At 44.8% G+C, this 26,372-nt stretch overlaps 1 protein-coding gene across 1 annotated transcript in view; it reads right to left on the bottom strand.

Annotated features, from left to right (window-relative positions):
• LOC140907965 (collagen alpha-1(XXII) chain-like) overlaps window positions 1-13,779 on the bottom strand; it is a 248,566-nt gene extending 234,787 nt beyond the window's left edge. Inside the window, exon 1 of the mRNA XM_073335053.1 lies at window positions 13,390-13,779. The gene's annotated coding sequence lies outside the window, so the exon portion shown is untranslated. The remainder of the gene's footprint in view (window positions 1-13,389) is intronic.
• Window positions 13,780-26,372: the final 12,593 nt, after the last annotated feature.

Here is a 26,372-nt window from a genome sequence, read left to right as displayed (position 1 = left end):
AGGGCTATAAATCTCTTCCTTATCTAGCTCTTCTATTTCTGAAGTCCACAGGAGAACAGAGGTTTGGCAGAGTACATTCCAGTTTTCACATGTATTTCAGCATAGTCTTTCCTTTGCTACTGCTAATAACAGTGAACTCCATCCTACCTATAATTGCTGTAGTAGTGTTAAACATCAGTTACCTCCTCTGTTTAGGATTGATTCATTTACTCATTTGGAATGATTTGCATAACTTCACTCAGGCATTCTTCGCTATTTAAATAGACCGTAGCCATTCCAGGCAAATTTTTAAACCATCACACAGACGTTGTCTCTAGAATCTTTGCTCTGGGAGACTTTTATAAAGGCTAATCCATTGTTTTCACTAAGCATTCAAATGCGTCTGATGAGCCACCTCTGAATATACATCTACATGTTTTCAGATGAAGTTCCTATAAACTGAAGGCATTAAAGGGAAAGAGGTTTTAAATGATAGCAAATAAAGCTCAACATTAGTATATCTTAGCTAGGACATCACCACAATGCTGCCATATTTAAGGTTTTCTGTGCAGAGTGTTGATAAATTGTTCCATTCCATTCCATGGTGTTGCTGTTCAACATTACATATATTAAACCATTACTATATCTGGAAAATATTCACAAGTTGTCATCTTGCTCCTAACTGTGTTCTAGAGGCATCAGATTATTCCCTATGTTACAGTGTATAAAAGTCTCAACTTTATAACACTCAGCCAAAGAATTACACAAACGAGACTTTATTTCACTGGCAACCATTCAAGAATTGAAGTAGCAGAGACAATGAAATACCTTCAGACAAACAGGAGTTATTGAAAGGATCATGCAAGGACAGGCAAAGTACTCTAGTTCAACATATTTAAGTTTCATCAAATTCCAAATGGCGGAACTCAACTACTTAGCCGTAAAGGAAATCTACGGTAGAATAGTATCTTGGGGCTTGATTCCACTCCACTGTGCTGCTCCAAATCTGTACCAGTGTATATCAAAGACATCGATGGAGTGTCACCAATGCAGAACTGGAGTAAAGCAGTGCAGGCCCTTGGAGCTGAACTAGACCTGTCCTCCTGCACCTGAAGATGAAGAGTTCTCAAGAAAGTCTCTGAAGACTTCACCATGAATTTGTTGGTGCCAGATTCATGTATCTAAACTGAAGTCTTCTCTTTAACCAAAGGCATGCAGCAACTCGGCAAGCTTCCCCACAATACCCCACTGATGTGGCGCCGCCCGGTGAGGAGAGGACATCTTCAGGTGGAAAGCATAGTTTAGTCCCCATACACATGTAGGGCCTGACTGTGCGCTTGCTTTACTCAGCCAAGCAGGGGAATGAGGGGAGAGTTGGCTCCCCTGATCAAAAACCCCACTCAGCCAAGCAGACCTGCCTGAACCTTGGGTCCAGCTCTAGTGCAAAGCCCAGCCTATGACCACTGAATACAGGCCTGCAAGCAAATGGGCAGGAGAGGCAGAGATTTGTCTCTATCCTCCTCCACTCAGTTGTCCAAGAGCAGGGGCACAGGGAAGTAAACAGCACCCTTTCAAGGCCTCCAATAGTTTCCCTACCACCACCTACATACAAACCAAGAGAGGAACACAGGAGGAATTGTGATTAACAGAAGTGCCTCTCCAGCTGTCCTTGGGGCAGTGCAGTTTACACTACACAAATTGTTCAGGGCATTGCCCAAAGGCACTATCTTGCCTTTGATCTCCAGAGAGCATTAGAAAGTATGTTAATGAGCTCTGGTTGAAGGGGGTGGTTTGAGCAATGGGCACCTGTTCAATAGAGACCCACCAAGACTCATTTCACATAAGTCTCTGATCAGCATTCAGAAGACAACAGCTTCTGTTCAATGACCTGGATCACATCTTGACCCATGCATCAGGAATAATATTCATTACCAGCAATATTCTGGCTCATCTTTTCTGAATGAATGCATGGCTTTTTAATTCCCCAGAATAAGTGTATAAAGGGTTTAAGATGGGACTTTCAAAAGCTCTTAGCACTGGGTTAACTGCTCCCACTGAAGTCAGAGGTAAAACTCATTTAGTTTCACTTACTACAATGGGAGCAGAGTTAGGCCAAGACAAAGTGCTTGTGAAAAAGAAAAAAAAATCCCACCTGTAATTTGGAAGGGACCCAAAACAATTACTACAGCCGAGGAGTGCAATATTTCACAAGTTAACAGCTGATTCTTCCACCCTTACGCATGTTGAGTGAGTAGTACCTTCATCTGCAAGATATTGCAATGGGACTACTTGCAGATGAAGGGACTGGTCAACATGAGTAAGGGTGGCAGCAGAATCTGGCGCTCAGTTAGAAGGCCATAATACTGCTCAACATTATTTGGAGCCCTGCCTTCCTCTTTGTCCCGTAGAGCACTAAGAACAGTTTTGGTGCTCAATGAGCCACAGATATGAGGTTAGAGGGAGGCTGACCCTGTTAAAACCATAGAGTCACAGTACATACCTAGAGCATACAGTAGAGATAGTTGACATTTGTCCTACTGGTACTGAAGCCTACTGTAAATGGGCCTTGTTCTAATACAAAGGTAGCTCCCTATATAACATAGAACAGTTTACACCCAGAAAATGTGTGAATGTTCCTGTCCATGTTTTCCCTTCTCCTCCACTGCCATTAAGCCACATTTCCAAGAAACCTTTTCATCGGTATACTCCCCCATTCCAAGAACGGGTACATTTAAATTCAACAAGGTGTGAAGCCTTTCCCTGAAACTCAAAGGCTCAGCGCAAGCCTCACATAGCATCAGAAGAAGGATAGCTTTGTGTTTGAAGCACAAAGCCACGAGTCAGCAAATCTGGGAGCAGTGTTTCACTCAGCCAGCCACATTTCCTCTGTAACCTTAAGGAAGTCAACTGATTTCTGTGTAGCCAAGTTTCTCCATCTGTAAAAATGGATATAGCAAACAAAACTACCCCAAAATATTGTATGGTTTTCAAACACACTACAATGGACAGGGACTCAAAAATGTTCAAACTTTGATCCTCACGTAAGCACCTAAATATGAATCCTGATTTTCAGAGGTGGTGGGCACCACCTCCTTCAAGTCAATGGAAGCCGTGCATGCTCACTCCTCTTTGAGTATCAAGCCAATTATTTGGATGACTAATTATGGATGGAGGAGGTGGATTTTCAGAGGCACAAATGAGAGTCTGGTGCCCAACCCCCACTGAAAGCTAAGTTTGAAAATTTCCCCTCCAGGGGCCTAACTCTAGGCCCACAAACTTGAATGTTTCAGCCTGTAATGTATTATCTTCCCTCTGATGGTACATACCAAGGTCATTTGTTGCCATAAAGCAGAAACCCGTACTGATTCCTTCATGATTTATTAAGACTTGACAAAAACAGCTACAAACTTGTCCTTTGTGATAAACGGTGAACTAAAGCACCATCTGCCAGTACCAGACAAGTTTACACAGCCCCTAGGACTGAAGGGGGGCTGCTTAACTATTTTTTTTAAAACACCAGAACAAACCTGGTAGTCAGCAGTCGTAAGATGTTCCGGAAGAAGAGAATGTTGTCTGGCAGTTGTTAGCATGGGAGGCCATGTAATCCCAGCAGTGTGCCCTAGGGAGACAAGTGGACATACCGAGCCAGTGCAAGAGATATCCTGCCATCACAGGTCTGAAAGAGACATCAGGATAACTCAAAGGAGACAGTCGGTACTGCTGCTTCCTCCTCAGTCATTCTGGCCTGGGACTGAGGAGCTCTGGATTCTGTTCTTGGCTCAGTCCATGCAAACTGGAAACTCTCCATGACACAAAGGGCAGTTTGCACCTGATAGCCAACACAGGCAAAGGGTAGGAGAAAGGAAGTATTATTGGGCTGTCCCTTTAAAGGCAGGGCTGGATAGAGTCCCTCACTACACCAAGTTCCAGCCATCCAGTCAGCACAGAACAAGGCAATACTGGGAGATGTATGTCCTTGTGGGACCTGGAGGGCCAGTTAACCCTGCCAACAAGAGCCATGATGACATTTTCAGACAGGTTTGCAAACTGCTGGCCAGGTGAGCCTGCAGGAACTGGACAATGAGGAAGATCCTGGAAGTGAGAGTGTCTGTGCGGTGGAGGAGCTGGCAGAGCAGAGGGAGCAAAACTTGAGAAGGCCAAGCAGGCATCGGAGAGTGCACATGCTGAGCTGGCCATTGAGGTGGAGATACTTCGACAGAGCAGGAGGGAATGGAAATTCAGATTCATTTGTTTTTCACTAAAAGCACCAGCCAAATTCCAACTATAATTTCACTGGGCCAATTTCATTCCTAGTGAAACGTTCTTGACTTCAGTGGGCAGGCTTACACCTTGGATGAATTTGGACCATCCTGCCTACCCAAATTGACAGGCAGTTTCAGTGGATACAAGATTCTTCACTTTCTCTCCTAACTGCTTGCGTGGAGTTGCTACGTGCTGTTAAACAGCTGCTGTGTTCCACCACAGACTGACGGTGTTTCAGCTCTTAGTGGAGTAAATTCTGTAGTTCATTTCAAAGTTTGTAAAGCACTTTGTGACCTTTCAGGATGAAAGGTTCTGTGTACATATAAGTCGCTATTACTAGTCTAGTCATCCACCTGGATTTTTTGTGTTTCTAATGCTGTGCTGACAGGACAGGACAGGACACACACACACACACAATGGGGCCCAGGCCTGTAGCTGCTATTGCAATACAATAAAGCAGAACTCCCACAAGCCATGTTAAACCCTACTGCTGGTGCTCCACGACATCTTCCCTCCACAGGCCTTAAAGAGTGGGCCAAAGCAAGGCAAGGTGGATGAAGGACCACCTGATCTCCCTGATACTGTCCTCTACGCAGCACTCATCTCTGAGAGAGAGTTAATGCTACTTCCTGCAGCACCATTAACTCCTCTGGAGATCCCCTCAGCAGCTGCTACTGGGCAGCTTCAAAGGGACTGGACCAAGGACAACATGGGTCCTAATAGAGCCATGTTGCTAGAGAGGAGGAGAGGTTAGCACAGCTATGGAGAGGGACCAGCGTCTATCAATGCAGGATGGCTCCTGCCTCTGCATATCTGTGGTGCCCTTCCCTGTGGACCCACAAAACTGGGACTCCCCGCCAAACTCCTCCTCTAGAGAAGACAATCTCTTGAAAGCCCAGAAAGACTCTGAGTTCTTCCTGTGGACTCCTATGCTAGCGGGGGTGGGGGGGGACCTACTTGATTATTATCACCTAAAAAGCGACCTCTAGATGGCCACTGAGCAACTGAGAGCAAAAGCTAGGGATGGAAGCGAAACGGTTAGACAGCTGGTAAGCTGTAAACACTGCTTATCATGTGGATTGGAATCGACTCATTGTTAGATGCGGGGAGCACAAGGTGACTGTTTTACCCCCCACCCTGTGTCTCTAGTCTGATACTTACACTGCAAGCTTTTTGGGGCAGGGCCTCTTTGTTTTATATTTGTACGGCGCCTAGTGCAATGGGGTGCAGGCCCTTAGATGCTATCGCAACACAAATAATAAATAAAGGAGGGGGGAAAAAACCCACCAGAGGAACCTACTGTCAAGGAGGAGAGCGGGAGGCAGCAGTCAAAAAAGACAGATAAAGCAATCAACTGAAAAGGATATAGAAGGAAAAAGAACTTTGAAAAGAGCAAATAACTGAAGTGACAAAGTAAAGCATCAGACTCCATAAGGAACCCAAGGGAGGGAAATGCAGAAGAATAAGAAGGCCCAGTGGTGAAGCTGTTTTAATTTCAAGAATCAATCATAGCAAAGTACTTACCCATGTAATTAAGAAGAGCCCGCAGAAAACATAAAAACAGCTCTCAGAATTACACGACAGGTGGCACTACAATTAAGCAGCAAGATGGGGAGGGGGTGAGCAGGAAATTAGTCTAAAACAACTCAAGTACCGTACTAGGTGAGTTATGAGGCTCAAACAAATGTCCTCAATCCATCTGTTAAACGGGGTATCTTTTTCTTTTTGCTGCAATAAGATGAAGCTAAGACTATACCATGCCTGGCAATATCTCTGACAGAGTAGGTCACGAAGGCCCTTTTTTGCACCCATACCATCCCAGGATGTGGTCCTGTCCTGCGGATCTTACAAGTTCAGCAGAGTGGAGCTTGATTAGTGCTAGAATGGGACAGGGCCAGGGAAACTCCAGGTGCTTCAGGAAGTGTCACTGATCATTCCTACGTGGCCCTCTTCTCTGAATTGTGACTGAAACAATGCCCTAATCTGCAATTAGGAGGCAGTATGTGGCCGAAGGCGTTGTCTAGATCTATGGGGCTCAAAGATCTCATGGTATATTTTCCTAAGGCAAGAGTGTCGACGCCACTGTCAAGCCGTAATGTGGGTTGAAAAAAACTGTGCCTACTTAAAGTCTTCCCTTGCCGTTTCATTTGATTCAGAGAGATTCTGTTTCATTTGCTACCCGGAACTATTGGGTCTTACGGCTGTGAAGTATTAAACAGATGCTGCACACCACCTCATAAAGGAGTGATGTGATTCCTGGCTACATTAAGCACTTTGAGATGAGAGGTGGGGTGGATTTTTTTTGTTTCTCATGCTGTGGTGACTGTCAGGACACACACTGTGTGGCTTCATCACTTGATACAATTGCGACATTCACAATTATAAACGCTTTTCTCCAAAACAGGGGTTAAATAGCAGCGTTAGTCAGAACTGAGAAGCAACAGGAATTTCTAAGGCATCCCCAGGGATAAACTTCCCTCTGTGGAGAAGGGAATTTCCACTGACATGCCAACTGCTTTCTTTTTATCTCAATCAACGTAATCCTTGCTGTTTTGGGAGGAAATACCTTAATTCCTATCAGCAGCTCTGTAATTTGACAGGCTTAAAGCAAATAGCAACTGCAAACCTGAGTAAGGAACAATAAAAACAGAACAATAAAGTTTTGGCTGAAGATAGATTAAAAAAAGCATGAGTCCAAAAATGTGCTAAATGTCAGTAGAGCTAAAAGTTCCCTAGACTGGCATGCCAAGTTACAGAATAATAATGTTGTTTTGACACCTCATACTAAAATCATTAAGAGCGAACATTCAGTGCATTACAACAATCAAATTTAGGCACTTAAACCAAACTCAGGCAATACCTCACCACTAGAGCAAGCCAAGGATATATTTGTAATGAACCATATCGATGCCAGAGTAAACAGATTGTTCTCCCAGGTTATCCCAATGTTTGCACATACAGATAAACTCTGAGATATTAGCACTAACAAAACAAACATTATTGTGTTGGGGAAATCCATCCAACAGGGTAACCAGGCCTGAAAGTGCTCTCAAAGCATTATGTCTCTCACTTGCCAAGGACAGATTTTCATTCATTCCTAACCCCATTTCAGGGCACAGAGAGCTTGTGTAAATTATAATTGTCCCCTTGCCAGCCACTGACCCACCCCAGTGGTTTGTATGGTTTATGGCCAGCTTTGTCCAACTCAGCCCATTCCGAGCTTTAAATAGGATTCCCAGGAAGGGGCTGGGTTGCTGTTGCTATAGAACACGGGTTCTCAAACTGGGACTCAGAACAGATATCAGGGGTGAGGACCAGCCCGCCTTTCCTGTATTGCTAAATGGCAGGGGTTCTAGCTAGCTCCTGGCTGGGTGAAAGGGGAGTTCTGGGATGGAAGAGATTGGAAACCACCACCCTAGAACCATTTAAGATGTATTTCAGAAGCAATTTCAAACTAACTGATGGGCAAGGATCAGGCAGTAATTCTCCTCCCTGCATCAGACACAGTGTAGCACAAATGGATAGGTGCATTAGTGGAATGCAGAGACTCATTCTTCCAAGGCATCGGGCCTTGGCCATTGTATACAGAGAGGGAGGATACTTGGCCATGAAAGACCCAGTGATGGCAATCCCTGTGTTCATCAAGGGTCTATTTCTGCACCCACTAAAATGAATGGCAAAGCTCCCATTGACTTCAGTAGGCAAAGGGTCAATTCTATAGTTATCACATTGTTTCTAGAAACACAAGGAAACATTATTTTCCTACATGCAATACTGCATTAAGTTACCTTTCCTGATTCTGCCAGGAAGTTCTGTATCTGTTGTGTAACCTGTCTGGCCATAGTTGCTTATTACCGTGGGGAGTTATTTTTTATTCCACTCCAAATTAGAGCTCTGGTCTACGATACCACTCCCTCGCCAGCCAAGGTAATAATAAATAGTACTTGTATCGCTTGACATTTTTAGAGTGCTGTGCAAACATTAGCTAGCTAGTCCTCATAGCACCCTGGGAAGTTGGAAAGTAAATATTATAATCCCCGTGTTACTGATTAGGAAACAAGCAAAGAAATTAAGTGCCTTTCCCACAGCCATACATTAAGGCCCTGATTCAGCAAATCACTCCTATTCAGTGCACATGCTTAAGTGCTTTGCTATCTTTAATAGGACTTAAGCTCATTCTTAAATCACTGCTGAGTCAGGACCTAAATCTGTAGCAGAGTTGTCACTAGAACTCAGCAGGACCTAGCTCCCAGACCCATGCTCTAACTCAGGGGGGTCTCAACAGGGGAAAAGGAGGGGTTATGACACCCGGGTCATGGCCACCCTACCCGTCTCATATGGCTACCTCGGAAGGGGTTTCCCAGCTAGACCCCAACTAGAAGGGATGGGGACCTGATGTGGAAAAAGAGGATTTGTGGCATAGAAAAGGTTGAGAACCCCCTTTTCTCACCACTAGTCTATGCTGTCTGTCCAATTTCCTTCATAAATGGAGTAAACACATTAATACTGGCCTGAGTGTTCCCCCACATAGTAACACCCATGGAGAGCGGAGGAAGCCCTGCTTGGCTACTGTCATGGAGTTTCCATTGTATTCTCTTCCATTACAGAGCATTTGGGACACAAGGGAGGGTCTGTGCTCCAAATCCTACAGATCCCCTAGTCTGCATGGGCTCAGGGCCTTCCCAAAGATTCCCTGTGTGTCCACACCAGCTGTGGGTCTCTGGAGCCCTGCTCCCCCTGGTAAAGCAACTCCAATAAAGCCATATTGCCAGGGCTTTCCCAGCCAACAGCTGATTCCAAGATCCACAGCAAGAGGGAATCAAGATTTCAGAGGGAAGATATTCAGCACTTCTTGAAAATCAGGTCCAGTAAAGTAGGTAAACTCCATTATCCCTCCTTTGGAGATGGGGAACCGGAGAGTACACAGAGGATAAGTGACTTGCCCAAGGTTAGCAGCACCTCTGTGTCAGAGCTAGGTTTAGAATCAAGATCTCTTGATTTCCAGTCCTTCCTTCAATTCCAGTACTCAGGCACAGATCATGCCTCAACTGATAGCATGTAAAGTTACAGCCACCTGCAATTGGCTGCTGATGCCCCTTGATACAAGTTATCATTCGTGATTATTAATGACTGAACTTCAAATAAATAAATACGTAACAACTTGTGGAGCTTTTGCAATGAAACCTGAAAGTGGATGATATTTGTCTGGGTTTTTTTTGGTACATTACCAACCTGAAACCTGGGCCAGTTTTAAAAAGATCTGGTCCGAACTTACAACTTCAGGGGACAAAAAGATACAAAAGATGCTCGTTTTGATCGAAAGCCAGGTAAGACTGAGTGGCGCTGGCCAAGATGTGTTCTGAGTTTGGGGGTATGTTCAAACCCAAAGCTTGAAGGGAACCTTAACGGCTGCAAACCTACCCAAAGCAAAAATGGGGGAAAAAATGAGCCCTTCCAAATGGAAAATATCATGGCTCAGCTAAGTGAGCTGGGACATAAACATCTTTGATCAGGTTTGCATATGCAAATTTTTGGAGTGTGACGCAAGATGCTATTTCCATTGAAGTAAATTGCAAACTCCCCTATTAATTTCAGTGGGAGCGGGAATGGGCCGTTAAAGATACATCAGATGCAGTCTCTGTGTAGTAAAGGAGAGAGCAAGTTAAAGTCAAGAGGGAGCCTGTTTCAGGATTATTATGAGCTCGCTACTGGTGTCCTTGCTCCAGTACCACTCCTCTGCTACTTCCAAATGTGCTGTAGGAATTTCAAACACCTTTTCACAAGTACTCAGCCATAATTCAATGATTTCTGCACATTTTGGTTCCCTTACCACGCTGCTATATAGCAAGGACCAAATGCTACAGTCCTACTCATTGCTTAGTCGCAGCTTGGCCTAAATGAGGACTGCGGGACATGTAACCAGGTCTGGGATGGGGGCAATGTATTAAAGTACAACCTTTACTGGGAAACTCTGATGTCTTAACTTCAGTGGGAGTTCCACACATGGAAGGTGGGAAGGATCAAGGACCTATGACTGTTCAAAAGTAATAGGAAACACGGAACAATTTTGGACAATCAAGGGACTTTTCAGTGTAATTAAGAGAGGTTGGGGGATTTTACCCTGCTTCAGATAGTTGAGGTGGCATAGTACAGGGACAAACAAGAAACAGGTACCAAGTGGTGCTTTGTAACAGGGCACCGTCAGTCTAATAGGTGGGGTTTTCTGTAAAGCTCTGCCACCAACGATGGGAAGGGGGAAAGTTTAAGAGTGAAAACTGCAAGCATTCAATGATGATTTAAAAAAAAAAATCGGTCTCAAAAGAAAAAGCCATAAAATGACAAATTGACATTTTCTTTGAAGCAGACATAATTACAAAGCATTTTGCAAGAAACATATTTTAATGAGAGTTCTAGCGTGCATTGGAGGCAAAGGAATATCTTTTGAAGTATCGTAGTCTCCATCAAGAGCTAGCTCTGGCATGTAAGAGAAATGTTTGCCATAAAATATTTGCAATGTCAGCAACGGGAGTCAGGCAAGGATTCAGTGTATGCACATACAGATTCTCTCTCACACACATGGGTCTTAGAGCTCAGAAAATCCACCCAAAGATTTTTATTTCTCCAGGAAGAGCCTGCAGCCAGCCCCCAGACCTAATTCTAATACTGAGTAGTATTTTCATCCATGGGTTGTGCCATATCAGTAAAGGGTGGAAGAACTGGCCCCTAGCCAAAGCTTCCTCATCTCACTCATGCGAATGGTCTCACTCAAATCAAGGAGATTACCTCCACTGATCAAGTGAGCAAGACTTGGGCCCAAACTGATCAACTGAGGTATCACTGTCTACTAGTTAGAGCTTGGGGACTGAAATCAGAAGGCCTCGCTTCCAATCCTGACTCTGCCCATTGATCTGCTGAGTGACTTTAGGCAAGTCCTGCAGTACCAGATTCTAGCCTCAGTTAAATCCAGAGCAATTCCACTGAAGTCTGGTCACACAGTGCCCCTGGCGCTGGCCACTGTCAGGAACAGGACACTGGGCTTGACGGATCATTGGTCTGACCCAATATGACCGTTCTTATGCAAGTCAATGGAGACTCTCCAGGCTTTCGATGGTGTAACGATGATCAGAATGTGGCTCTGAACGTCTCTATGCCTTGGTTTCCACTGGGCGGAATCCCAGTACAGAAACTCCACACTGCCCCATAGCATGAGCATATCTACTGGAACAGTCGAGCCCAATGATAACAGCAGCATATTTGAAGATATTCTGAGAGTAAATATCCCAGTTCATCATCCTCAAGGCAGTAAACGTCTTTCTAATTGCCTTTACTCATGCCGAGCTCTACTTATGCGTACAAGTAGTCCCATGAGTCTGCAACACGTGCTCCCAACCGTTGCTCTGTAATAATACTCTGTGCATTTTGTAACGATTAGGGTGGTCAGGTGCCTGGTTTTTGACTGGAAAGTCCAGTGGAAAAGGGGACCTGAGAGTGTCCACTCAGATCTACTGACCGGACACCCAAAGTCTGGTTATTGTGGGTGGGGGAGATGCTGGGTCATCCCCCGCACCAGCTTCTACTCTGTCAGGGCTGCCTCCTACCTGAGATGGGCAGCTGCAGCTCCCAGCCCCAGGTGTCCAGGTGAGTCACGCCTGATCTGGGCAGATGGAGGTGGGGAGGAGCGGGGAAAAACAGTGAGCAGCAGGGGCAGGAGAGAAGAGGAGTGAATAGAGGAGGGGCCTCAGGGGGAGAGGCGAGGCAGGGCAGGGGACGTTCCGACACTCCTGCTGGCGCGTCCAGTTTTTAAATAGTAACAAGTTGTCAATCCTAATAACGATGTGCACAATAGCAAATATTGTCATGAATACGATACATTTCACCCAAAAGATCCCTAAGCCCTCTGCAAACCAGGCACACACCACCACTAAACTGCATCCTCCACATATGTATAAGGCAACAGTAAACTGGAAAACATGAATGACAGTGACAGGAGTTGAAATCTTGGCAAACAATACTGAGGAAAAACTCCTCTTCTTCCAAAAAAATAAAAGGTGTCATAGGATCTTCAAGACCAGATGTATGGGTTTGGGGCGGGGGGGGGAGGGTGCACCCACATGCATGGTGTGTATATTTGCATGTCTAATTCATGACTACATGGTCAAATCTGGCATTTACACTCAAAAATGGCTAGTCAGATGCATAGCTTCTATTTGTGATGGCAAATGATCAGAAGTGCACAGGCAAGTGCGGTGATCATGGATCAATTAAGCTTACAGCTGCACGCACAGATTTTGCAGGTGCCGGCTTCTCAAAAGCTGCCCCTCAATGTCCATGTAGAGCAGATGGAATGTGTTCTTTTAAGGTCAGAAACACATGCACACACACTGCACTAAGTACACACTCAGGGATGCAGAGTGTCAGCTGTCAAAGAGTCAACCACCGCTCTAAGAACATCAGATATATAAAATGCTATAAAAAACGTAAAAAGAACTGCTGAATTAGGCAAGAGCTCTATGTTTAGAGGGAAAAGAATCTACAGTTAGAAATTGGGTCAAAGTGGCTTTGTAATAAATATGAGGTGGAGGAAAGATTATCCAGAACTAAATAAGGTCCCACGTGGTTTTGTAGAAAATATATGTACAGGAAAGGGCTGGATAAATCAAAATACTGATCTGAGTGTGACCTGCAGAATCAACTTGAAAAATGATGGCTATAAAGGAATGCTTCTGTGAGATCCGAAAAGCTCATACCAGCTTTAAACCTTTGGCTTTTCGTAATGGTGACATTACCAGTTTCTAAGTCTCTGCATCTATCTTGTGACAATCAGCCAGGAATCTAGGAGTTACATAGCACCTGGCTCTCACAAGTTCAGTATTGTAATAAGTTCACAGAAACATCACCACAGTGTGCAGGCGCAGTTAAAATTTTGCAGACTAAAATAAAAAACGTGGGTTATGTACAATTTAATCCAATTCCTCTCGGTTTTTCGTGTATCATTAACTCCAGATCCTGTTGCTACATGTCTACAAAAACTTCTGCACTAGTTTCGCCCACAGTGCGCAAAGAAAAAATGGATCCAAACGAATAAACCAGTGTTGTCTTCAGGTATTTATAGTGCATGGCTGTTAGGATTACAAAAATTCCTCTTACCTGTAGCAAAAAAGCACCAGAAACGCTGCCAACTGTCGCCCAATTCCCGAGCCACATTCAACACTCGGCTGAAAAGTACTTTTCAGAGTTGTCAGCCAAAGTGGAGACTGGCACTTGTTCCCCAGATTGGAAGGGGGAAAAAAAAAAACACCACCAAAACTCAGCAGGGTCCTGGAGGGGAGGAAAAATCCCACTCTCTATAGCCTACATCCCAGCAACCGACACAGAAATGGAGAAAAATGACACAAACACGCAGAGAAAAAAGACAAGTAAATATAGCTAGAAGGGACTGAGGGAATATGAAGGAGTCCAACTCCAGGGAGAGATGATCTGACTACAAGAGAAGCAGCCCTGAGTAGGGACAATGCTCAAGGTTAGACTAGTCTCTGAGGGAGAGAGCTGGAAAGTGTAATGAACTGGGATCTGGGAAAGGGGGGGCGTGGGAGGGGTTGAGGGAGGGAAGAGGGGTAGGGGGTGTGGTGAAAGGAAGGGAGCTCTCTTGGATAGGAGGGGAGGGGATGAAGCTTCAGGAGGAGAGGGGGACAGAGAGTGGTTTAAGGAGGATGGGGTGGAGCGAGCAGAGAGGAAGGTGACCAGGGTCTGGTTTGGGGAGGGAGGGGCTGAGAGAAGGGGCGAGGAGCTGATTTGAGTGTGTGCACAAGGGAGGAGGGGAGAGGGTTTATAATGGGGTGTGCTGAGGGGAGAGAGAGAGGAGGGGACAGGGTGTGGAAACAGAGGAGTGGAGCTGCAGAGCAGGAGGAGGCTGACAGAAAAGGGTGACGGGTTGGTTTGGGGTTAAAAGGGGGAGATGGAGCTGGGACTGATTTAAAGCAGGGGGCAAAAGGGAGATAGGGAGGGGGAGGAATATGAGGAGGGGGTTAAGGGCTGGAGGCAAAGAGAGAGACCTGGGAGCAGGGGGTTAGGGTCAGATGGCTGAGAGGAGAAGGGGTTAGGGGCAGGTTACGGGGAGGAGAAGCAGCAAGAGGAAGGGGCTAGAGGCAGGTTTAGGGCAGGGGGAATGGGAGGAGAAGCAGCAGGAAGAGGGGGCTAGGGGCAGGTTTCGGGGAGGGGAGCAGGAGCAGAGCAGGAGGAGAGGGTAGGGGCAGGTTTAGGGGAGGAAGAAGGGACTGGGGCAGGTTTAGGGGAGGGGAGGGGAGCAGGGGCAGAGCAGAAGGAGGGGGTTGAGGTAGGTTTAGGGGAGGGGGAGCAGCAGGAGGAGGGGGCCTGGGGCAGGTTTAGGAGCGGGCAAAGGGGGAGCAGGAGGAGGAGTGGGGCTGGTTTAAGGGAAGGGGTTGAGGAGGCGGCTCTGGGGATTGAGTTTCAGAGACTATTAAAGCAGCCCAGGAGAGAGGAAGAAAAGCAAGAGGCTGACAGCTCCTGGGCCAATTATAGCCTAACTTTGCCAAGTATTTTGGTCTCTTTATGGCCGCATCTGAAATAACTGTCTGCAGGGGGAGAGGGAGAAGCGAAGGGAAAGATCAGCCTGGGAGCAGCTGGAATGTCCCTTGGGGGACATCGAAGAACCAGCACCCCTTTCCCCTTGCAGGAAGATGACGAGGGGGGCCAAAGAGTGGGGGGCACATCCCTAGTGGCTTTGGGAAAGAAATGCCCATTTTGGCTTTGAGAACAGCTGGCCTCCTCTTTCCCACCCTCCCTGAGCTCAGTGTCTAAATAAAAAGCCCTTGGCAGGGATATTTTTGGTAGAATTTCAGCCCTGGCCTGTTTGCTGGAGCTGTCTGTCCATCCTGCACCCACCGCCACATGCCTCTGCTCTTCATTCCTGGACAGACCTAACAGCCACACTCAGACACCCAGGAAATGTCTGCTGCTCGTGCGGCGCTCTGACAATAGGGATGAGGACAGGGCCGGTTTTACAGTGCTGACTTCTGCCACTCACCCATTCTGTCCCCCTCGCTCCTGTTCAGTGGCACCTTCTCTGGAAGGGGTCCCGTTGATTTTCATTGGCCTGCTCTCAAATATGATGCCACTCGGTGAAGGGAAAGGTGACAAAATCTGGCCCTCAGCGAGCAGACTGTCAATAGGTGAGCACGAGCACAGCAGTCCCATTAAGTTGAAAGGAGCTGCTCACATGAGTAGGTGCTTACCGGTCACAGTCTAGTCCACCGAATCCACTGGGCTTCATCCTGCTCCCATTGAAACAACAGCAAAACTCTCATTGACTTCTACGGTGCAGGATCAGGGCCTACGTGCATACTAAGTTACTTCTGTCTTAATGGAATAGCTCTTCAGCTGGCCTAGCTCCCTTAAAGTCAACACAGTTGTGGATGGCAAAAATCCATCTAAGTCATGCCTGGTTTCTTTTTAAAGGGATGCTCTCAGGTTCAGAGCCATGCTTCCTTCAGGTTACTAACCCCACTTCGGTTTATTCAAATTATTTATTTCTAAAATCCTTTATTTTGCAATCCACCAGGCAACCTGGCGTATCAACCAGGCAAGGTACTAACAAGCTTCAACAGGACTTTATTTTCAAAGTAGAAACCTCTTCACCAAGCTGCTGCTGCACTCTCTGTAGCTTTCTCCCAGCCTCTCAACTCCTCCCCCTCCTTCCTGTTTCCTGTCCTTTCAGACTCCCAACAGCCAGGGCTCCCAATTCTAATAATTACAAGCAACATCTAAACACCACATCCACACAAACTTCAACAATGAAAATAAACTGTCCAGTTTCACTTTTGTTTCCAGCCACTTTCTGGCTGTGGGTCTCATGCACTGGTGAAATGCTGCAATGTTTGTGTTGCAAACCAATCAGGGACTATTTATTAGGTTTGTTTTAATAGCTGTTTTTGTTGGAATTGTTTCTTATAAAAAAAGATCTTGCAAACATTTCCTTTGGTTTTATTGACTTTTTTAAAAATAAAACCTACATTTTACTCCAAAGGCCACCTAAATGTGTCCATTTAAGATATATGTGGCAATGGCCCTTAGTAGGTAGGGCACTGAAAAGAAATGTGTGCTATTTTTCCCCACACAGTAACCTACCATCACATGCCTGTCAGTGTATGTTCAAGTGACAGTAATATTAGGCTTGATCATAACTAGTCCTAACACAGCCACAAAGGGAAGTATGTAACACTTCCTTCTGTGTTAAGTTTCAGAGTAACAGCCGTGTTAGTCTGTATTCGCAAAAAGAAAAGGAGTACTTGTGGCACCTTAGAGACTAACCAATTTATTTGAGCATGAGCTTTCGTGAGCTACAGCTCACTTCATCAGATGCATATTGTAGAAACTGCAGAAGACATTATATATACACAGAGACCATGAAACAATACCTCCTCCCACCCCACTCTCCTGCTGGTAATAGCTTGTCTAAAGTGATCATCAAGTTGGGCCATTTCCAGCACAAATTGGGAGGAGGTATTGTTTCATGGTCTCTGTGTATATATAATGTCTTCTGCAGTTTCCACAGTATGCATCCGATGAAGTGAGCTGTAGCTCACGAAAGCTCATGCTCAAATAAATTGGTTAGTCTCTAAGGTGCCACAAGTACTCCTTTTCTTTCTGTGTTAAGGCTACTCAGACCTGAGCTCTAGTTGGTTTTGGAAGCATAGGGGGTGGGTGCCCACCTCCACCTCCAGGGATCAAGTGGGTGAAGAACAGGCAGAGCCACTCAAAATACAGCACCCACAAATTATACTCACCCATTCCACTGCATCAGGAGTGGTCTGGGGGTCATCTCTGTGCACAATACCTGCCAGTACCCCCTCTGGGGTGGTGCACCTGTACACTGACTAATCCTTCTTTAGGGCAATGCCTAAAGGCACAATCAACCCGTCGTTAATTCTCACAACCCTCTAACAAGTTAGCTAAGAACATCTGATTCTTTTTAACACCTAGGGAGATTAAAAAGCAGAGATCGTGGGTTTGCAAACTCACCAAGCTATGCTGGTTTAGTGTGAGGTGTGGTTTTAAACCATTTTATTCAAACCAGCTGAAAAAACCTAGCTGGACACTCTTAGTTCAGATGAAACTAAGGAAAGGAAATCAGGGTTAGAGAGGGCAGGGAAGGCTTCTGCTCTAGCATTTTGTTTATAACACTCTTCCTGTGACAGACCTTGTCCTCTCTCATTGTGTCCCTCAATCCAGGGTGTTACTACTGATGAGGTACATGTTATTCCTGACTTAGGGCACTCACACATTTTTTGGACTGCTTCAGGGCCACCATATGTGACCATAAACTGCTTAGGATAAAAAAGACCTATTAGTCCACAGCAAGGGCAAAATATTTTCATTATCACCTGGATTCCCTATGGGGATGAAAACAAGCTCTGCTAATGGAGAACATCATCTTCTACAGCTATTCCCCATCCCTTCTCCTGCAGGGATCATTAGTGCAGTGAGTAAGGTCCCAATTCAGCAAAGCATTTAATCAGCAAGCATGTGCTTTTGTGCCTTGCTGAACTGGGGCTTAAATTTAATATTCATAATAAGCTTGGCTTTTTACAAATTCTTTGCGGTGTTGATAGTAATTTTCAGACATGAGTTAAAACTCTGGGCTGACACTTCAGCTTGCGGGGGTAGGAGGGAGTACATCTATGAGCCAGTGCAGACAGTTAAGGTACTTGCTGAGGTTTCAGTGGTGTGCTTATCCTGCGGCCAGCTAGTGGAATGGTTGCACAGTTGTTCTTGGTACCCTCTGCGGAAGCAGAGGATATACTTTTACAACAGATTTTGAGCAGGTGTTTTCCCCAACCTGCCCTCAGTCACCGGTCATGTACTGTGTAGCATCCAAAGTCATATATTACAAAAAGCAGAAGGCTGAGTAGATTAATCACTTCTAGACCTAAGCAGCAGACATAAGCCCATAACAGAACAACATAAAATAATATGAATACTAACACTTAGCATAGCTTCTTCAGTCTGATTTGCTTTACAATCAATTAATTAAACTTTAACTTTGCCTAACTTCAAGGGACCAGCAGAAAGTGCTGGGGTTTCTCTCTTTCTAGCACTTCAACTTTCTTTTGAAGCATTTGTTAGCTTTGTAACAGAAAAGGGAGCTTTTCTCTTCAGCAACTGTTGCTCTAGCTTCATCAATCATAATTGAATAGGTCAAGTGGTGCATTAAACTGGAGTATTACACTCAGTGATGTCCTTCCTATATACTCTAACACATTGTAGTCTAATACAAATTGTTCACATAAATATCTATTCCCTCATCTACTTTTCACAGCTGTATGCATTTAAGCAACAGTTTATCACAGGTTCTCTTCTGGCAAGCCTAATAGTTCAGTGTGTTGCTAGTTATTCCTGACTTTGGAGCCATGTGGTTTGCAACACAAAATGAATCTTTCCTGTGTCAAAATCTCTCTGTATAAAGTTCATACATATATAAGATCTTTAGGGGAACTGAAAGTGATTTAAGAATATTTAAATGGTAACTTGAAGTTTCTCTCTTTTTAGGTATTTATAATCAAATGGTTTAATCTCAGACCATTGGAGTTCAGAGATACTATATAGTTACTGATGCATAACTGTAAAGGTTTGCCCCACTTTTGCAATTCCTTGCATTCTGATTGCAGGTCTCCAATTTGCATAATCGCTGTACAGTTACTTCTCAATAACTATACAGTATGCAAAACTCAGTGCTTTACTTGATCGACAACTATTAGTCAATCTGAATGCAGATAGTTACATAATCGCTGGACTGTTATTTCTCAATAACTGTACTGTGATTATGCAATGCTTCTCTGCTCTGATTGGTTATTCTAATCATTCTGTTCTAATCACTTCCTGAACTTAGCATGTACAAGGTTTTTTCCAGCAAAAAGAAGCCACCTCAGGGTTTTGTTCTCTACAAAGGCAACACAAATTTTACCTGAAAGAAAAGGTAGGAAAATAGAACAACGCAAATGATATAAATCGTTTATTATATTAAAATATCAAATGGTTTAGAGAAGGTCAATTGGGAGCATCTGTTCTCTGTCTCGTAACACAAGACTAAGGGGACATTCCGTTCAATTAAAAGGTGAGGAATTCAAAACTGATCAAAGAAAATACCTTTTCACACAACATTTAATTAGGTGGTGGAACTCATGGCCACAGGAAGTTGCTGAGGCCAGGAATTTACAAGTTTTAAAAAGGAACCAGTTATTTATATAGATTAAAAAATATTCAAAGTTATGATAGTTAATGCTCTCAAAGAAGTGGGAGGGATATTAAATTTAAGGCTTCAGAACTTAAGCCAATCTCCAGTTATTAGAGGTCAGGATGAGACCTAATGTGGGTGGCCAATTATCCTACATCTGCCTGCTGTGGGGTTCTTACACTTTTCTCTGAAACATCTCCTTCTGACCACTGTGAGAGACTGGATACTGGATTAGACGGACCTCAGGTCTGATCCAGCCTGGCAATTCCAATGCTCCTAGAAAAAGGGGTGTGTCTTAGAATGACAGCTCCACACTACTCAGTTGGAAAATTTTTGAGCAGCTGTATTCATTACGATGTACAGAAATGAAAAGGAAACTGCCAAGAGGAATGTAAACATCCGTAAATCATAATCTTTTCACCCTAGTGTTGATTGGCTGGTTTTCATTAATAAATGGTAGGATTTGCCAGTACCCTCCCCTGATTCACAAATCACTCATGGTTTAGAAATGAAGTTGCTAAATCCAGTGTTGAAATCAAAATATCATACACCCATTTTCATTTATAAATCTGAATGAAAATCAAATATTTCTATAAGCCCCATTGCTTTCAAAACAGCATATTCTCTAAAAAACTGATGTATGCTAAGCATTTTACAGTGTACTGCAGGCTCTTGAGACAGGTTGTTCTTTATTTAGCTACCTGCATCCTACAGAGTTCTTCTATTTTAAACCTGCATTCATATCTCCAGCTATTCCCAAATCTCATTAAATAAAAATCAACTGTAAACATAATTATAAAGCACTGAAGTCACCTCCCAGGCACTGCAGAGGACATAGCTGCATTCTAAGTATGTCTTTTTTCCCTAATAAATTATCTCATCCTGTATCATCTGATCAATGGTTTTTCTAAGGCACCTCTCTCCATTATATCCAAGTTTTGACCCTACATATGCAGATCAGCATTATAAACAATCTAATCCAGTGTTTGAAAAGTTGTGGGATATTGCACCAGAAATTTGTCACTGCTGCAGGGTTAAATATTGCCCCATCCTTCTCCTTTGCATAATTTTAAGCAGAAAATTCTACTTTGGAGAAAAGGAGAAGATATTTTTGCGACAGCTTGATTTAAAAAGGAATTGGTGGCTGAAGCTGCTCAGTGGTTTCAAATGTTAGCAGGACTCCTGCTAGAGATGCAGTAATGGGCAGAGTGCAGGCGAGACAGTCAAAGGTACAAGGTAATGGCAAGTTATCACATGGCAATCTCCATCAGAGGCTCTACGAGCAATGCACAACTGAGTTAGGCACTAGTAATATAAATAAAAGGTTTCTGTACATGCGATATCTGGTATTATGTGACAATGCAGTTCTATAATTAAATGATTTTCCCCCCAATTGCAAGAACTAACTTGTGTGGTGCTGAGCCACTGCATCAAGTAATACATCAATGCACATTTGAGAACAGGCTGCTATTTTAGTGCTACTGATACGGTTCAATACTGGGGTTTCTGTTTAGGTCTTCAACTTACTGACTCAGCTAGACTGCGCATTGTGCCGTGGCATTTGCTGGAAATAGTATCACTGATTTAACAGCATTTCTTCCACTTTATTCATCATGATGCCAAGTTTGAAGGATCTGGCTTTAGTGCATTTCAAACTCACCTGTGTCCTCTCATATTCTGGGCCACATCATCAGCTGGTATATAAATCAGAAGAGCTGCCCTGATTTCAATGGAGCTAGGCTGGTTTACAGCAACTGAGGATCTGGCTTCATATCTTTAGGTTGCTGCTTACAAAATCTAACTGGGAGTTGGCCAGCTCTACCAGGACAGAGCGGCATCTCACTTCTATGGTCTGGCCGCCTGACTATACAAAAACAGCAAAGTGGCTGAAATTCCAGATTCTTACTCTTTTTAAAAAATGTCATAACTTGCTGGGCTGGAACATCATTACACACACTCCATGGAATAGGATGGTGTGCTGAACGTAGCTAAAATTTGTCATGCTTTTTTGTGCACCTTACATTTAGATTTCACCTTTAAATGTCTAGGCACTCACCTTGTACAGAATTCTGCAGCCATTTTGTTCTCAGAGTTTAGCCAGATTGTCAGACAAGATGCACACTGTGTGCTCTCTCCAGGTGATCTTATTTTTGCATATGGTCTTCAGTTTGTCCTTCTATTTATGTAAACTCAAGGTCATTTTGATTGAAAACATCTTTGTATAGCAAGAAACTTCAAGATGAGAATACTGTGCTAAGGTTAAGGATAGTGACATAACTGAGAAACACAATAAGAACCATGTTTTGAATGAGATGTAAGAGTAAGGTTTCATCCACTTGTGAAAACTAAAGACCTCACAGCAAATTTTGTAAGAGCAGAGGGCATCTACTCTGCTGTCCCGGCCAAATCATTATGGACCCAATTCTGCCATCCTTGTTCATAGTACCTTATTCCAAAATTAATCCCATTGGAACGGCCTCTTCTCAAGTTTGCACTGATTTATAACATTATCCTTTGTATTGAGTGTTTGTTCATGTGACTGAAAGAAACCTCATTTAAATGCAGAACTGCAGTGTCACATCATATCTGCTATAGGGTTTACTACAGCAACTGAACCTGCAATCGGCATGAAAACAGCAAATAAGATGTAAGAGAATGTGTATGTAAACTGTAGAGAGCATAAGTGGTGTGGTAGAAAGGTTTTAGCAGCATGTGTTTGAGATGGGACATTATTTACGACTAAAGAAGCATGGATACAAGCAACGCATATGTGGTATATTTACTAGGTGTGTATAATTTTGCTTTCAGTTAAACACCAGCTTACAGAAAAAACAATGTTGCAGCGCCCACGCCAAGCATACTCACTCAGTCAATGTCTGTTTGCAAAACAATGTGGGAAAATGAAAAAAGGCCCCGGACATCAAAAACAACATTTGGATCCAAGGATTTGTTCGTAATTTGAAAAATGTGTATGTGATCTCGTGGATATACCATTGTGTGACATGACAAAAGAGAAATCCAGAGAAAGAATGAAAGCAAAACCGTGAGGGAGGCAGAAGGAAGGTTGCATGGTTTGTTATTGATAGGGAGGATGACTGAGGAAAGGCAGAGGTGAAGTAAGGATCTCTGCTTTGAGAGGGTTGGGGTTCTTTTATGATGTTCTGTTTTGATTCCTCTGTGGAGAAAGGGATTAGTTACTCAACTACCCTACCAGGGGTGGGGTAGGGGATCTCAGGGGAGATAGGAAAGGGGGAAAGGGCAATGGCTTAAAGGACTGGTTTAAGGAGGGTCCTCTGTATAAGGAGACAGGGAGCAGGAAGGCACAGAGAGAAGGTGTTCCAGGCTGGCATCATTGCTGGATGGAAGGAGCAGGAGACACAATATGCTGAGACAAGAACTGATATGTGGGGAGGGCAGAGTTGGGAAGGCCCCTGAAAGCAGGTCTGAGAAGCTTGAATGTCACATGGTGGAAAGTGAGGAGCCAATGAAGGGATTGGAAGGGGGTGGCATGGTCAGAGTGATGGATCAGGAAGATGGGTTTAGCGGCGGCATTTTGAACAGACCAAGGGGGGGGCAGCAATCTATGTGTGAGGAAGGCCAGAAACTATTCTGCAAAGTGGAGCAAAGTTTGTAACTGAGTTGGGGGCAGCCATACGCAAAGTAAATTCCCTGGTATGATTGTACCTGGAGTGTCGCCAGGGCCTACATGTCTGGCAGCCATCTCCAAGGTTCAAAGAAAGTGTGGTTGCCTGTCCATGAAAATGGCACCCCTTATAAGTGTAGAAGCTGGTTCTGTTTGCCATGCTGCTCTCGCTGGGAGGCTTTGCATCTTTTCTGAGTCTCTGCACAGCTCTGGTCTGACGTAAGGGCTGTAAGAGCAGAGATGAGGTCAACCCAGGATCCTCAGGGACTTCATTTCTATCAGGTGAATTAAGAGCTTCTGCCCTTTGGGCTGACTGGGGAAGGAGCTGTGCTGTGCTGCTCTTCGCATCTCTAACAGCAGCGTGCTGTGGGACATCTGAGCTTTGGAGGAAAGTCAATTGCGCGAGACCAGAAATACAGCCCATTCTGGGAGGGCTTATGGAAGAGAAGAGGAGCAAGGTGCTAATAATGCTGTTCTTTACCACATCTTGCAGCAAGCAACTCCATGTGCACCAGTAGATGACCTAGAAGGAAACCTTCACATTCCTGCCCTTGTGGCTGAGAGACACCATGAGAAAGCGATGGTCCTAGGAGTACAGGGGTGGGTTTTGGCCACATTCAGATGCTTGGGTGCTTGCTGACAAAAGGAAATGTGTATTAAATAAACCCTTCTCTCTCCTGAGGCCATACGGAGAGATAAAAGTACTCATTATCCCAGTGCACAGCTAAAGCACTCCCACATTGTCCCAGCCAATAATGGGCTTTTTCTGCTCCAAACCATGCACGTGCTAACAGGACTAAAGGTGCATTGTAAAGTGGCATTGGGACCTTTCCGGTAGTCAGCCACAAAGCTAAGGGCTACGGGGAGAAGGTGCTGGCTTGAAATGCAAATGGGAACAGATTCAGAGCGGACAGCAGGAAGTACAATGTGAGAACTGCTCAGCGACATGCTCTCATGACAAGCCTTCATACCTGTGTGTGCGCAGATAACAGGCATGAGTTACAGCTCTGAGTTTACTTCAAAGACTGCTTCTCTCTTCCTACCCATCAACACAGGGCAAGGCAAAAGACAGGAACATAATAACTCAGAGGCAGCCTTTCTGCACACAGCAGGGATGGCAGCTGTCCTGTAGCCAGCCCCACTGAAGGTCACTGCGGGATAAAACATACTCACAGTAAGGACATACCTAGGAGCACCTGGAGAAGGTTAAAAAATGAAACTGCAGGAGAATAAGAGAGTAATGGCTTCCAGGATGGCACAAGGCCTCTTAGTTTCACGGGAGCTGGGAATAAACCTTGTATAACCTTCGTCATCATAATAGCTGAGGGACATTTTGATTGGACTCTCAGCTGAAGTGTTTGGGCATCAGGAGCAACCAGCAAGTCTAGGAGAAAACATTAATATTATTAATATATTAAGCAATAAGCAGTTGAGGTGTGTACATAACAAACAAGGACAGCAAAAAGCACATCATTGCAGCGCTGCCAAAAACAATTTTCTCCTCCAAAAATGGCCCTTTCCCCCCAGAAATTTTCTTGTAGAAATGTTCATTTCTTTTGAAATGATGAGGTGTTTGGGAAAAAAGTGTCAATTTTTGACCAGCTCTCCTGGATTGATTTACTCACAGAATTATACAACAAGGCCCCGACCCTGCAAGTGCTTATTATGAAACATGGCACATCCCATGAAATGCATGGTGGAAAGACCTGGCCTCTGCAGTGAGCATTTGCAGGCTCGGGCCCTTATCAGATGAAGGAAATGTGGCAGGTGTTGGCCGCAGTAATCAGTTACAGTCAGAGTAGCCACGAAGGGGAGAGGGTACGGTGACTGTATATCACCTTTACACCTTCCCCAATGCTGAGCCGTCACAGCTCTGCTCTGGTGCCAGCTAGAGCATTCTGGCCATGCCCCATCTGGCCCCCATCGTGCCCCCCTCTCCACACTGACACACACACCCTCCTGGAGGAGGGGTATGGTAGGCTGCCATAAAGCCAGATAAACTGGAAGAATCCTCATCAGCCTCTTTAGTGCAGTTTTAAGGCCCCGTTCCACCACTCCGGTGGTGAGAAGGGACTTTACCATTGAGTTTAGTAGAGGATTCAATACGGCGTTTCACATAAACCTCCCTTACGAATCTTAATTCAAGTGATCTTGGAGACAACTGTCTGGTGTGGACACGTGTCTGAAGGCCTAGAAACAAAGGAGTAAGAGAGAACAAGGAGTAATGGTCTCAAGTTGCAGTGCAGGAGGTTTAGGTTGGATATTAGGAAAAACTTTTTCACTAGGAGGGTGGTGAAGCATTGCAATGAGTTGCCTAGGGAGGTGGTGAAATCTCCTTCCTTAGAGGTTTTTAAGGTCAGGCTTGACAAAGCCCTGGCTGGGATGATTTATTTGGAGTTCGTCCTGCTTTGAGCAGGGGATTGGACTAGATGACCTCCTGAGGTCCCTTCCAACCCTGGTATTCTATGATTCTATGAAAGAGTGCTGGGGCTCTGAATGGGGCGAGGGTGGCAGTGGCTGGCCTGACTTAACCTCTGGGTTAATGGCATACCTAGGGGGAGTAATCCTGATGTGGGCAGCATGGGCTGGGGCAGAAGTGTGAAGGGGATGCCTGGAGAACATGCTGCTTGTACGTGCTACTGGAGAACTTAGGGGGGCACAGCTGGAGGTTAAAGCTGCCCTCCCTAGGCAGTGTCCCCCACCCCAGAAGGGCAGTAGTTGCAAACATCCCACCTGTCTCAAGGGACAAGTGCCCCTCTGCATGGTCCCAGGAGGGCACAAATTGCATTCTTTAGTCGCACATGGGTGGACCAACCCAAGAAGACGAGTCCTCTGCTTCAGCCTTCCTGGTACACGATTCCGTTCACTAACACAGCAAAATAACCAGTGTAAGCCCTGCCATGGGTAGTTTGCTCTCTGACTCACCCTTATCAGGAAGCTGCAGTGCCATTTCAATTACAGAGGCTTTGCATGCACTGATGAGCCTACTTCCATGAATACCACCAGTCCATATGTACAACACATTCCTCGCTGCTTTCCCCCATCTGTTCCAATACAGATATTGTCATGACACGTGGGACGGAAAGGACTTACTTGTCTTGGCCTCTCCACCCCTCCTCTTCCCATCCATTTGCCAAAGTAACCCTGTCCCAAAACAAAGGAACTACAATCCGCTGATGTCTATGGAGTTACAACGCTGATGAACTGGACTCTAATTTCTTTTTAATAGGTGCCATG

The sequence above is a fragment of the Lepidochelys kempii genome, chromosome 2 (genome assembly GCF_965140285.1).
Source record: "Lepidochelys kempii isolate rLepKem1 chromosome 2, rLepKem1.hap1, whole genome shotgun sequence".
NCBI classification, from domain to species: Eukaryota; Metazoa; Chordata; order Testudines; family Cheloniidae; genus Lepidochelys; species Lepidochelys kempii.
The sequence above is the reverse complement of the archived record's forward strand: the minus strand, read 5'-3'. Positions and strand labels throughout refer to the sequence as shown.